At 36.4% G+C, this 15,393-nt stretch overlaps 1 protein-coding gene across 2 annotated transcripts in view; it reads right to left on the minus strand.

Moving 5' to 3' along the window:
* Positions 1 to 15,393, minus strand: part of LOC125073591 (zinc transporter 2-like) — a 43,528-nt gene that overhangs the window by 11,574 nt on the left and 16,561 nt on the right. The gene's annotated exons all lie outside the window — the stretch shown is intronic.

Consider the following 15,393-nt stretch of genomic DNA (forward strand, 5'->3'; position numbering starts at 1 on the left):
CCAACACGCATTGGAGCAGCGTGGTGGAATATGCTCCAAACCTTCTCCTTAAAGGGATAGGAGACCTTAGCCTCGCAGTGGGAAATTTACAGGCTGCAAATGTTATATATTTGTACCTAAAACCTGAACCAAACGTGATGAGCTGCTCGTCGGCAATATTGTATTAAAAGAGATAAAACGACCAGAAAAACCTTCGCTTATATAAATATAAAAAAAAAGTTAATTGAAGCATCTGCGTGTAATACATAATAAAAACAAAAGCAATTAACTCGAGTAAAATAAAAACATAAGAGTATATTTGTAGTATATTTTTTTACTATTATTATAATCCATAGCAACGAAGTATATGTACCTATATTTAATCAATTCCAACCACAAGAAGACAAAAGTCAAACAAACAAACATTTGACAGCGAATTGACGCGATACCATTGGTCGAGAGCTTGAATTATCGATTACATTCACTGTGGATGCGATTTTAACGTCAAGGAAACTGTTATAGGAAATTTGGAAGTAAAAATAAAGGTGCACCTGCAGGGGTGTATGCTTTTTCCGTGTGTTACGATTTCTGTCAGTTGTCGAAGCGTAAAATCACTTCGTTCCGATAAACGCATATTTTAAATACAAATCGAGTGAGCACTACTAATATCCGTCCTTCTTTATACATGTATATCGCAACCCCGGTGCACTGCACGACAGTCACTTTTGCGAAAATGCAATTTTTTCACGAGAAGCATTTAAAACTTTGACATTCTCCAAGCGTCGCCGTGATACGCGCCAAAACCATAATGACACTCACGCCATCTTACGGAAACTATGTGTTACGGTTATTGCACCAAGTAGAGGGTTGCTTCAGGACTTTTATTACGAATTTAACTCATTTTTTAAATTTTTGCAACAGTGACGGTCTCGGTCACTTGGGGACGAACCCGCTATCTTCAGTCAAATTCCCTTGTTCTACTCGGCCATCGGCGCTCATATTCTAGCAATAAACACGATAAGCTGTTGATGTCTATAAAGGCAGTTTAACGGACCTCGAACGGGACGCATTTCATTTTTCAGTTCAACGAAGCGAATATAATACCATTATCGATTCTAACGTTCTAATATTCATTAATATTATATCAGTAAGATTTAATATATATATCTATCTTTAATTTATCGATACAAAATATACGTAATAAAATATATATATATAACATATAACTCTTCTGCAACTGCAAACGAAGACGCACGAAGTCACATAAAAACACAATAATACCTATTATTGGTATTTGGTAATACCTAATTAGGTATATAGACGGGCTTGAAACGGGACAGGATTAACAATGTCGGGGGCCCTGAGCAATACGGACCTCTTTACCCTTCTATTTATTTTTATTTTTCGCTGGAAAAAACGCTTTTCCCACATGAAGCGGGGTATTCGGGACTCGCTGGTGTCCAGGACGCCCACTAAAAACCATCACTTTCACAGGCTCCGATGAGACGCTTTATCCTTTTTTTAACTTCTTAAAATATTTTTTTAACACAACGTAATTTTACAACATACATTGGAATTTACTAAGACACACAATCCAATCCAATCCAATCCAATTCCAATTCCAAAAAATGAGTTAATTTTATTTACCAATTTTTTGGTCTACCTAGGGGGCCCCAGCCGATACTTTAGGCAGTTGCCAACATTGTCTAATGGATAGTTTGGCCCCGCTCACGACCTCGCAGGATTAAAATTAATATAATCATAGTCGTAAGACGAACACAAAGCGAAATAATTAAGGGAAGTATTTTGCTCTGACTCAGTAAAACTCGTAGAAAGAAATTCTAATATTAATTACATACATATTTTTATAAAAGATATGTTCAAGTATTTAATTTATATATCTTAACCAAAGTTGCGTATTCCAAAATTATTTTTGTTAATATAAACTCGTTCAAGGTGACGGAAAACTTGACACAAGAGGACAAAAGCCAAATAAACAACATTTGACAGCAAATTGACGCGATGTCATTGGTCGAGAGCTTGTATAATCTGTGTTATTCGTTATGTTGGTAAAAATGCGTTTTAAATATCGAAGCTGTTATTGGAACTTTGGAAGTAAAAGGGATTAAAATGAATAATGTTGCATAAGATCCGTTAGTAGTGCACTATAAAGATAAGCTATAAGCAAATTGCATGGTGTACGTAAATCTAAGGTTTGTTTACAATGAAATTCTTCGATTGGAATCGTTAGCCTTCTCAAAAGCGTAAGCCTTGTCAGCAGCTACACAGCAGTGCGACACTGCGAGCAACTAAGAACTATAACTTAAAATTATACTTTTTAATTAACCGCCAAATCTAAATGAACTTCTTATTCGGCAAACTATCAGATGAAAATATTTCTTACAACTTAACTCAAGCTTGAGCCATACCGAATGTTTGGAGGATACTTTGGAGTGGGGGGTTGATTCGTAATCCTTACAACGAGTTGGCAAGTGAAGGCATGGGTTAATTGAGTAATATATCAGGGGATACACTTAAATGGCAGAATCGTACATTATCTATGTAACTATATGGTTTATATATTTTTTGTATCTATGTGAATGATTTAAGTAAAACATTTGACAAACGAAACGGAAATTTAATAATCTTGCTATACTTTACTTGGTGGTAGGTACCGCCCACTCGTCAAATATTCTACCGCCAAGCAGCAATACTTAGGATTAGTTGAGTTCCGGTTTTAATAATGAGTAAATCAGTGTAACTACAGACAAGAAACATAACATCTTACGGCGCCAATATCTACGACCAATGGCAATCACTTAACCATATAAAAAAACAATGTAGTTTCCCACCATAACCATAAATTATAGTCTCACAAGAATACAACTATACCACAGATACTACACCCAATCCATACGAGCTCATCCTTAAAATAATTCGTTGCTTAAATATCTCTAAAGACCAATGATCGTAAGAACTATCGTATTTTAGAAGCAATCTTCGTCAAAATGTCCGTCAAACACGCAGTCATTCAAAACATTAATGGCTCCCAACTTCAAACGACGAAGTTAAAAGACGAATTTACAAACAAGAAAACTTAGTTAATCTTTGGCAAAGATAAATTATGTATCTCATAAATACAAGGAAAGTTCACGTCTTAGATGACGAAGATCCATCTCGAAGTTTAAAAGTACCAACTATGTTTCGCTTTTGAAGTACGTTTTTTTACCCGATGACTAAATTCAACGAATCGTTATTATAATCAGTAACTGGTAGTTTTTCTAACCGTGCGATGCCGGGACGTGTACAAAATAAATAATAAAAATAACAAACGCCGTATATTCGACCAAAGATCATTTCGGGGTCAATAAACTTTATACTGAATCAACACGTACTTGTTTCATGGTAAATCGCTTAACTTCCACTGGTATAACACTATTTATGTCAACGTTTCGAGGGACTGATACTTGGTATTTTTAAGGAAAATATCTCAATAACTTTCCATTTGTCCAACTCGGTCTTTGATCGCGTCCTCCCGACAGCACCTATAGGACGCGCGTACTCAGAGCCCTTAAGTGGCCTTTTAACACTTAGCTTGAGCATTTAAACTCGCCTCCCCGCTCTGTGATGATGAAGAGGCCATCAGGGCCAAAAACAATACACAATCCGAATAAAAGAGATCTGTCGTGAGACACTAATCGTATTATGTATTAAATAAGAGACACCATTAAAAAAACGTCAACAACATTTGGTAATAAATAAAATTTGTTACTAATAATACCCTTTAAACATAACAAAAAATACGTTTAAACAATGTTAAGAAAGGGAAGGAGAGGGTTAGGTCGACCGGAAAGGGAACATAATGCTTTTTTTCTTATACGACGATTTCTGACAGTTCACTCTATTGTAAGCCGCGTAAAATAACTACGTTCCGAAAATTAAATGAAACTAAAAACTTCGAGATTCATAGTCGCGGTATATAGCCTTCATATATAAGCCTTATGACCTTCCGCGATAAATGGGATATTTAAATAAATTCCTGATTCGCGTTCAAACAAACAAACAAACTCTTCAGCTTTATGATCTTAGTATAGATATATAATTACATATATATACTGAAACATGGACAATGCTTTCACAACACTGCATCGATTATACCAAAACATGTCTTAGAGGAAATCGTCTAAAAGAAGTCTACAATTATAACACAGAGCGCTCGTAAGAAATCACTTATCGTAGTGGATTGAACCTTTACGGTCGAGTGGGTATTTGCAGCCTCATTACGTCTAGTTTAGTCTTGTTTTTTTTTCTGAAAGTACCGTTCATATATATTTATATCTCCCCGTATACCTTTAATAGAAGATCGACATGCGTTGCCATTTAAATATTATAAATCACGGGTTTACATATATATGTTACAGTCAAGGTAATAAATCAGAATATTGTTGGACATTTCTTAGGTTAAGAGTGGGGTTATGATGATGGTTGCTACATAAGCGGCTGAATACCAGCGTCTCGCCCCTATACCCAGGTTAGTGAAATCACGGAGGCGGCCGTGGCGTCATTTAGATTCAATCAGTGTTAATTTCAAGTGTTCACACCCCGCCGACTACGTTCTGAGCCGAGGTGCGATCTCATAGGAGACACCCTGAGGATGAACGTCACTCTGGAGCTCGAAAGGGTTCCATTCAAGTCTGAGTCTTGCACTCACCCCAACGTCCGGTGAAGCTGTAAAGGCCAGTATGGCCAACAGCACTATATTATTCAGGAAATAATAATAATAATAATGTAATAATTATTTTGTTTATTTTAAGAATTAAAATAACATTGTCATAGATAATAATTATACGTTAATTAACATTGTTCTAAAGTTATTTAACTTCAATTTATAAAGTAAATAAGACCGTATTTATTACTTTCGCTAACTATTATGAATAATATCCGGATAAAGTGATTATATATAATGACCGGTCATTATGTATAATAGCTATTTATGCACTATGACTGTAACATAAATATTTTTAAGGTGGTGCTTTGTGATATAATGCTGTATTCTTCTTTCCTATGTTAAATCAATAATCACAGTAAGAGACAAAACGACCCGAAACGTGTCAACAACAACTGCTCATAATTTGAATTTAATCAAGTGAATTATGCGTGTATTTATATATGAACAAAAAAAACATTAATTGATATTATAACACATCTTTATGTATATATATATATAAATCTTCCGTATGTATGTAAACTTATCCTAAGCTGTCCGACCGATTTCGACCAAATTTTTTTCTCATCTCGTGCGTCCCTGGATATCGTATTTCACCTAAATCGGGACGGACAGCTCACATATGTCTTACACTAGTTATCGCTCACGTCTTCGCTCACTTAGCTTGCTTCATGCCAATTTCATTAAAAATCGTTTAAGTGATTTGACCGTGAAGGAGCAACAGACAGACACGAGTTACTTTTCCATTTATAATATTAGTATAAACGTGATTTTCCATTTACGAAGTGACTAAAATGGTGAAAGTCTACATGAGGGATCAGAATACGTACGTTTCAACAATAACCTTTTTTCCTGACTGTATGCCATCGGCCCTAATGGCCTTGACAGCGTCAGCCGGTCGGGTCGGGTGGACGAGTGCCAAGACTCAAGGCAGATGTTGAGAGGCCACTTAAGAGCTCAGAAAACACACGTCCTAAGGGTGCCTTTATGAGGCCCTCCGTCCTTAGCTTAGGTCGTTGTCAGAAGGACAATATCAACAGAACCAGATATCAGATATATACAGACTCAACTCAAACTCAAATTCCTTTATTCAATATAGAAGTATTACACTTTCTTATTGATGGTCAAATTAAACACTACCACCGTTACCGGAAAAAGAAAACACCGTGACCTGAGAAGAACCGGCGAAAGAAACTCAGCGGGATAAATATATATATTTTTGAACCATTTTCCATGTACAATGATAATTATATTTTAGTTATTTGAAACAGCCTGGAGGCGATCATTTCATTCCCAAGGTGTGCAGTCAACTAAAAATTCATTAGTGTTGTAATATCCTTTAGCACACAAACGCTCTTTAACGATTCTTTTGAATTTTATAATTGAATAATTTTGAACGTTTTCTGTTTGTAAAAACGTATACATTGCCCCAAAAAAGAGTTACTAACCCTGTGTAATCGGGTACTTTGAGTAACAAGTTTATTTTATTAAAAAAGATATATATCTATATATTCATATAAATAATGACCGCGTGAAATGATCGCAAGAATGCTTAGAGCTGTTCAGCTTTGCATTGCGAATCCGAGTCTCCGGGCGAAAAATGAACGAGTCCTGTCACTAGAGCAGGTAATAACGCGGAGTTATATCTTTGAATAATGTTCACTATTATTCCAAAGAAAGCCGATGAGCCCAGTGGTTAAAAGAACGTGAATCTTGAGTTAAGGTTGCGGGTTTAAATTCGTGCAGCCAAAGGTAATGTATTTAATTAGCGTTTATAAAGGAAAACTTCGTATTGGATGTAGATCACGAATCCGCATCAGAGGATATGGTTGAATACGATCTAATTGTTCGCTAAAAGAGAGGACGATTCGAAGTTTTATTCCAAAGATTTGGTCTTTAAACATCGTTATAGTCCAGACTATAAAACAAAAAGCAGATGGAGCGCGCACAACGTTAAAGTGAAGCAAAAAATATCAAATCAAACGCAACCCCATATTCCCGGTAGTGTGTAGTTAATAACCAATTTATTAACACGTCAATAAATTAATAATTAAAGTATATAAATCTATACATATGTTGTGTTTAATTAAAGTTATAAGACACTTCTACGTTCTACTTCGACGTTCGTTATTTGACTCCATATTTTCTCTAATATTTTTTATTAATTATATATATATATTTTTTTTATATTGGACAACATCACATACATTACTCTGATCTCAATGTACCTAAGTAGCTAAAGCACTTGTGTTATGGAAAATCAGAAGTAACGACGGTACCACAAACACCCAGATCCAAGACAACATAGAAAACTAATGAACTTTATCTACATCGACTCGGCCGGGAATCGAACCCGGTACCTCGGATTGGCGTAGCCATGAAAACCGGTGTACACACTACTCGACCACGGAGGTCGTCGAAATTATAAGTACTTTTATTATCTTGAATGTTTCACATCGGCCTCTAGCGACTTCTTGTTTCACAAACGTCATAAGTACATACATCCTTAATGCAAAGGTAGAACGTCTTTAGTGCCAAAACTTAGAAAATGAAATTTAAACTTTGAAGTATAAACTTTAAACGTTATTTCCCGAATATACCATTTTTGCATTTACGCGTTTCTGCCTTCCACCGACGACATAGTTTCAGTATTTCTTGTATAATATTGACTAAATGTTTTATTCAAAGGAACGATTTATTGCTTTATATCTAGCGACCCGCCCCGGCTTTGCTCGGGTGCAATACTATACTATACTGTCATTGTATACAAAGTTCATAGCTTTTTGCCATTAGAGAATACAAACCGCTATGTCCGTGCGTTTTAAATGTAATAATAACTGTAATATCTTCGAAAATTTTCATTTTTTTTTATTTTTTTTATTTATTTATCCATTTGAAATGACAGTACAATATTTAATATAATGATAGCAGCTAAAAAACCACTAAGGTTTATACGTGTGCCATCAATAGTCTACACTATAAAAAATTACCTGCTGTAAAGGGCCATATTGATCTATTAATCCATTATTTCTCGTAAAAATTAAAGGATAAAAAAATGGTTATTGTGGGTTATTAAGAGATTGACATATACCATCGCGAAATTTTTGAAGACCTTTTTAAGGTGTACAATACTTTCATTATTATGATCTATCTCGTAGGGTTCAGCCAGCGTTTGCAATGTAAGCTCAAAATAATGTCTGTATTTACAGACATCACATTAAAAACCTCTGAAAATTACCAGCGTTTCTTTACTATATTGTGCATGTATTATACATATAAACCTTCCTCTTGAATAACTATGTCTATTAAAAAAAAACTACATCAAAATCCTTGGCGTAATATTAAAGATCTAAACATACATACGGACAGACAGACAGCGGGAAGAGACTTTGTTTTATACTATTTAATGATAATGATAAGACAATAGAAATACCTTGCTTAGTTATTTCAAGTTGATCAGAAATAGAATCAGCCAGTTTTATCTCTTACAGGAAAGTGGAAGTCGCGTTGGGAAACCTGTATTACGATTACAGCGTTATTTTTACTATTAGCTATGCCCGCGACTTCGTGCGCGTTTGTATTTAATAAAAAAGCGTGACTTTATTATTATTTTACATATAATTCGAAAATAAAAGTATTACGTCAGCCATCTTCCAGTGAAAGTCCCGTCAAAATCGGTCCAGCTGTTCCAGAGATTAGCCGGAACAAACAGACAGACAGACGGACAAAAATTGTAAAAAATGTTATTTTGGTATATGTACCGTGTATACATACATATGCATTTAGTAAAATTCAGTTTTTTTTTTTTTATGGCATATGTTGCAAACGAGCAGGAGGCTCACCTGATGGAAAGTGACTACCACCGCCCATGGACATCTGCAACACCGGGGGGCTTGCAGGTGCGTTACCGGCCTTTCAGGAAAGAGTACGCTCTTTTCTTAAAGGTTCCCAAATCGTATCGGTTCGGAAAAACTGCCGGCGAAAGCTGGTTCCACAGAGTGGTTGTGCGAGGCAGAAAATGTCTTAAAAATCGCGCTGTTGTGGATTTTCGGACATCTAGGTGATGCGGGTGATATTTGGAATTTTGACGAGATGTCCGAAGGTGAAATTCAGCAGCCGGGATTAATCCAAACAATTCCTCAGAACATTCCCCGTGATAAATTCTGTAGAAGATGCAGAGCGATCCAACATCTTTACGCAAAGCCAAAGGATCAAGCAGATCGGAAAGGGCTTGATCGTCGATAATTCGAGCCGCTCTACGTTGGATACGGTCAAATGGAAGGAGCTGGTACTGAGGAGCACCCGCCCAGAGGTGAGAGCAGTATTCCATGAGAGGCCGAATTTGCGCCTTGTATAGTCTTAGACGATGGGCCGACGTGAAATACTGTCTTGCTGAGCACACCGAGCTTTTTTGATGCCAATTTGGCTTTGCCTTCCAATTGACCGCGGAACTGAACGATGCTCGAACCATCGACGCCAAGTATTCCGATACTAGCTGTGGCGGCTAACGGAATGTTCTCGAATCGTGGAGTTACGACAAATGGTGTTTTTTTAGCAGTTAACGCGCAAACTTGCGTCTTTTTGGGGTTGAAATGGACTAGATTTAGCCGACCCCAGTTTGAGACTTTGTTCAACGAAGACTAGATTTCAGACACAAGTTTGTTCCGATTTTCTTCGACGTTTTCCCGAGAAATATTAGCACGGCCGGTGTATGAGGTGTCTACGGTGCTGTCGTCTGCATAGCAGTGAATGTTACTGATTTGCAACAAGTCATTCATATGCAGAAGAAACAGAGTAGGTGATAGAACGCAGCCTTGTGGAAAACCAGCATTGACGAATTTTAAGTCAGAGCATGCACCGTCCACAACAGTTATTTTAATATTACAAACAGACACTCTAATTTTATTATATGTATTGATAGCCGATCTGACTTTGCACGTACAATCAAACTCAAAAGTGCTGTCACCTTAATTTATACTTAATATTATAGACACGAAAGTAACTCCTTCGTAGCAAAACCAAGGAACCGAATTTAATGAAACTTGGTATAAGGCACCAGTCGTCGTTGTCGCCCGCGGTTCTTCTTGCATTTTAGGAGTCGCATTAAAATTACCTTAACTGTTGCGCAATGTATAAGTTTTCTAGCATGACGAATGTTTATCGTGAAAAATTTTATCGTGTAAATAACGGAGCGACATAGTCACAAATGGTGACTGAGTTCTATAAAACAAAATGGAAGGTGTTAGGCATGAAAAAGTATCCCATGTCCTTGGAGTTCAAGTTTGCAACGTAACAAACTACATCAACTTCGGTTCACTGGTGTGGCCGGAAAGAGAAATAGACAAATCAAGACAGACTTTTATAGATCAACAAAAAGACGCGTCGTTTCGCACTACTGATAATTTGTAATCGTTTTTAATTTTGTCGCTTCAATTTAATGTTTCACGCCCCTTTTGTTTTATAATCTGATGTAGATTCAGTAAATACTTATCTTGTATAGAAAACTAGATAACCACTCCGGCTTCACAAGGGCGAAATATATTAAAAAAGAAAATGAGAAGTGCTCTCAATAAGAAAAATAAATGATATAGAGGTATATATTTATCATAAAACGTTTAATTAATTATTTATCTATAAATTATATCTATAATTATATACGCGTGCATCTTAACCGATGATTTCGGGTTCAAACCCAGGCAGCCACCACTGAATTTTCATGTGCTTAATTTGTGTTTATAATTCATCTCGTGCTCGGCGGTGAAGGAAAACATCGTGAGGAAACCTGCATGTGTCTAATTTCAACGAAATTCTGCCACATGTATATTCCGCCAACCCGCATTGAAGCAGCGTGGTGGAATATGCTCCAAACCTCAAAGGGAGAGGAGGCCTTTAGCCCAGCAGTGGGAAAATTTACAGGCTGCTAATGCTATAAAAAAAAATCTTATATAAAATATCTGTCTGTATCTTCGTTTAGTAAATAAGGCCTTTTAAAGAACTACATTTTTCTAGTACATAATACATTAAATGGTTATATTGTTTATTCTTTAGCGCTGTATAGCGGAAATACATGCTTATAAACAACTAACTCCCACCCGAGACTTCAACCGAGTGAAGAGGGTAACCTATGTGCTATCCAGACTACAATTAATCACTGCCAAATGTCATACGGATCCGTTCAGTCGTTCTCTGGAGATTGAGTTACAAACATCCATCCAAACATTCGCAAGATTATTATACAGTACGAGGGCCGGTTTCGTGACTAATTGATTTCTTTCGACCGGAACGTATTTGAACAGATAAATTTTCAGCTCTACAAATATGAATCTGTTGGAAAATTTCCCCGACCTAGTTTCGAAACCAATAAATTTTCCAACGTTACGAAATAATCCGCAATATTTTACCCGCTTCGTGCTTTAATCAACGGTATTTTAATTTGTACAATACACAAATACCCGAATAATAATACACAAATATCCTGTATTTAACAAATCATTTATGTACAGTCAGAGTAAGAAAACCTTCGTCAGTTTTCAAATTCATTCCTTTATCAAGTCGTAAACTCTTAGTACATTTCGAAACTAAAGCATTAAACAGAAAACTGCACATAAAATTAAACTAACATAGTATGATAACGAGGTTCGAAATAGTGTACATTGCGACGCAATATGTCATACTCAATCGGTAAAGCAGGCTATCGCTCATACTGAGCACACGAAAATAGACCTTAAGGTAACGAACCTTTTCTTACCCCGACTGTACGTCAGTGACCGATCGGTTTTGAGTTACGAGTAACGAGCCGATAAAGTCGTTCATTGTGTTACACCCATGCGACTTCGAAGCGTTTTTATGGACCACTTAACCAGCAGCACGTAGATTCGTTTAGAAGTGATAACTTCTTATGGAAGGTTAAACCGCTTCGTTACGTAACGCGTTACGGCGACAGTCTGTCTGACTTCCTTTTATCTTCCGCATACGGCGGTAGGCAGGCTCCTCCTCTCTCCAATATTAACCATTCCTTACATCACCAATGCGTCATCAACCATGGGAACTAAGATGTTATGTCCCTTGAGCCTGTATTTACACTGACTCACTCACCCTTCAAACTGGAATACAACAATACTGAGTACTATTGTTTGGCGGTAAATATCTGATGAGAGGCTCGTACCTACCCTGACGGGCTAGCACAAAGCCCTAACACGAAATGAATATGCTTTGAATATCATTATTTTAAACTGGCGTATGTGGCGTTTTAGATTATTGGGGGATAATTCTACAAATTTTTAAGGGTATCCAACGTCGACTATTCCTCACAAAAATTAACTTCAGCTTAATCGTGACTGAGGATTACGATCCCGATTATATTCTGATCAATTTGTCACCGAACCGCAATTGCATCGTTGCATTTTTATACTCTACTCCAACCACAAGATGAGAAAAGTCAAATAACCACATTTGACAGCAAATTCACGCGATATCATTGGTCGAGAGCTTGATTAAACTATGATATTCACGATGATTTTGCGAAAAAATGGCGTTTTGAACGTCGACGAAACTGTCATCGGAATTTTGGAAGTAAAATTGAAGTGGATATAAGTTGTTAAGTGTAATTATTTTGTATAAATAAAGATATATTAATCATAAACGCCTAGTAGTGCACAATATAGCTTAGTTATTAGCAAATCGTATGAAATACTTAAATCTAAGGTTTGTTTATCTTTATTTCTACTTCGATTAGAAAAGGCTATAGAATAGATGCTCGGCTGAACAGCAACGATTACTTTTCGATTCGACTGCGAATCGTCAATTTGTTATTAGAATTTGAGCCCCGGTCGATAGAATGCAGTCCGATAGAAGAAATAATAATAAAAATAAATTATAATACACCTTTATTGATTACGACTATTACTGTAGCGTATTTTGATTTATTCATTTCAACGGCATACTTACAGCGCCTGTATTTGTCCGTTAGGCTACCTAACTAAAAGATATAAGTGCATTAGGAGGATCATGAAACCCACAAAATGATCTAACTTGTATTTTTATACCCATATTTATTTCCTACAAAGAAATTTTTAAATTTCTTTCGTGTTCCTTTATAAACTCTAATGACACAATTTTAGTCCCGATTCAAAGTTCCTTTTAGTTTTTTATTTGAACTTCATTCTATGTGGGAGACATCACAGGGACTTTTTATTTACTCCGGCCAGCCAGTTCGTAATGTTAAGCGAGCCAACGACCAATTAAACAGAAAATACTCTACTCGCGCCAAGCAATTTACTCGATCTTACGTAATACCCATATAGTTTGATAAAAACTAGGCTAAGAGCTAAATTGGAAAACAGCAATGTTATTTAGAACGGATAAGAATGTTTTTATTTTGCAGTAAGCTTTTCGTTCACTAGTTTAATGACCGTTTTGAGCTAGAATTGAACCGGTACATAGCTATACCGGTTCAAAGGCTTATGTAAGAAATTGTGCTTGCTAGTTTAGTAAAACTGGTACCACTATGAGTCTATAGGCTATTCGGAGAAGGAATAAAGATAAACAAACTTTAGCTACATGCATTCCACAATAATAGTTCTGCTATGGTTTGCACTAAAACAAATCTTGATTGAGCCGAGATGGCCCAGTGGTTTGAACGCGTGCATCTTAACCGATGATTTCGGGTTCATTTAAAAAGATATATATAATTATATTATTAGGTATTATGTTAAATTCCTTAAAATATTCTATCAATTAATTCCGATGTTGGACAGGTTTGACAACTTTTATCCTCTTTAACTCTATACTTGAGAAAGAGATAGCGTCGTCTGATCGATGCGCGAAAATGATAACATGTAGCTTTTTTACCACAGGAATTCTACAGAAATGTACTAGAACCACTTTCACCAACCTGCATTGGAACAGCGTGGTGGAATATGCTCCAAACTAAATTTACAGGCTGCTAATGTATGTAAATGTACTAGAATGCTTTAAGATGAAATCAAGTACTGTGGTATGCTTACTCACTTAACCGTGGTGGCCAGCATCGGCACATAAGGGAAGGGGTACGGGATTGTCTCCATGTAACAGTTCTTTTATTCGAGCTGATTATATTGGCCGTCTACAGCGTCAGCAGGCGGAACTTGGATGTTAAAAGCTCACTTAGTGAGTCCGAATACCTGCCTGCAAATGCCCTGAGGCCGAAACTTAGAACTTAGAACGCCGTCAAAGACGTGATCGACATTGTGTTACCGCCATACGAATAAACATCTGTGGGCAATTTGATTGGACATGGGAAAATGAATTATATGGGATGCTTACCCACTAAAACCACTACGGTTTCTTCTGAGATCTGAGACTGCGGGATCAGGTTGAGCCCATGACAATTTTCACACAGTCGATATTAATTTAATTTAAAATGAGGCTAAAAATAATAATTTTCCAGGTTGCCAAGCTACTGCCAATCCGAAAAACCTTACTTAAAGGTGGTATTTGAACAACGAACAAGTGCTATCTGTAAAGGGCAATGGACTTGTAAGTTTAAGGGAAGTTTAATGGGAAGGGAAATAATATAACGCATTAAGTAATACAATGCCAAGTTAACCTGACGTACATAAAAAAAGTAAAGGTAAAGTTACATATATAAAAAAAATATTGGCGTGTCTGTTTGTAATATTAAAATAACCTCTTTTTACTAAATGCATATATATGAATACACGATACATTTACCAAAATAACATTTTTTTTTTAATTTTTTGTCTTCCGTTTGTCTGTTTATTCCAGCTAATCTCTGGAACGGCTGGACCGATTTCGACGGGACTTCCACTGGCAGATAGCTGATGTAATGAGGAGTAACTTAGGCTACAAAAATAACTTTTTGTTAAATTCAAACGCGGACGAAGTCGCGGGCACAGCTAGTATTAAATACGTAGCGTATCTATACTTAGGCTGGTGACTTTTAATTATCCACCAAGTCCTATTCATCATTTAATGCGATAGTCAACCCGGCACATCTCGTTAACTCATCCATAAAAGTTATCTCGTGATCTCCGACTCTACGACGAGATTTATACGTTCAACGCGGACGATTAACAATAAGGCAAGATTACACAGAATGGATAAATAAGATACTTTAAAGCGTTTATGACGGAATAATTACAGACGGATAGATTGAATATATATTTTTTATAGTAGAAGTCACCACTGCCCATAAACAATGGTGCTGTAATAAATAATAACAATTCCTTACATCTCCAATGCGCCACCAATCATGGTAACTAAGATGTTATCTCCCTTGTACCTTGTAGTCACATTGGCTTACTGGCTCACCCTTTATATTAAGCCGGAACAAAACAATACTGAGTATTGCTGTTTGAGTGGGTAATACCCACACAGATGGGCTTGCACCAAGCCCTACCACCAAGATAACGGTACTCACAGAACAGTACTAAAGAAAATTGTCATTTATAACTTCCATAAAAGTATAGTGGTCTTAATCAGTACTGATAAAAAATTGGCGTTCCATTGGGGTCAAGGTAATATCCTTTTCTATTTTTAATATCTCTTTAATAATAAATAAGTTACTCCTTAGGTAATGTACGGAATTATTTTTAATTTTGTTGTTTTTTTACACTTTTATAACTTTGCCGTGTGCAAAATAAACATTTTTTTTATTTATTTTCTTCTTTCGTTCTATTGTCAAGTGG

Source organism: Vanessa atalanta, chromosome 24, assembly GCF_905147765.1.
Source record: "Vanessa atalanta chromosome 24, ilVanAtal1.2, whole genome shotgun sequence".
In the NCBI taxonomy this organism is placed as follows: domain Eukaryota; kingdom Metazoa; phylum Arthropoda; class Insecta; order Lepidoptera; family Nymphalidae; genus Vanessa; species Vanessa atalanta.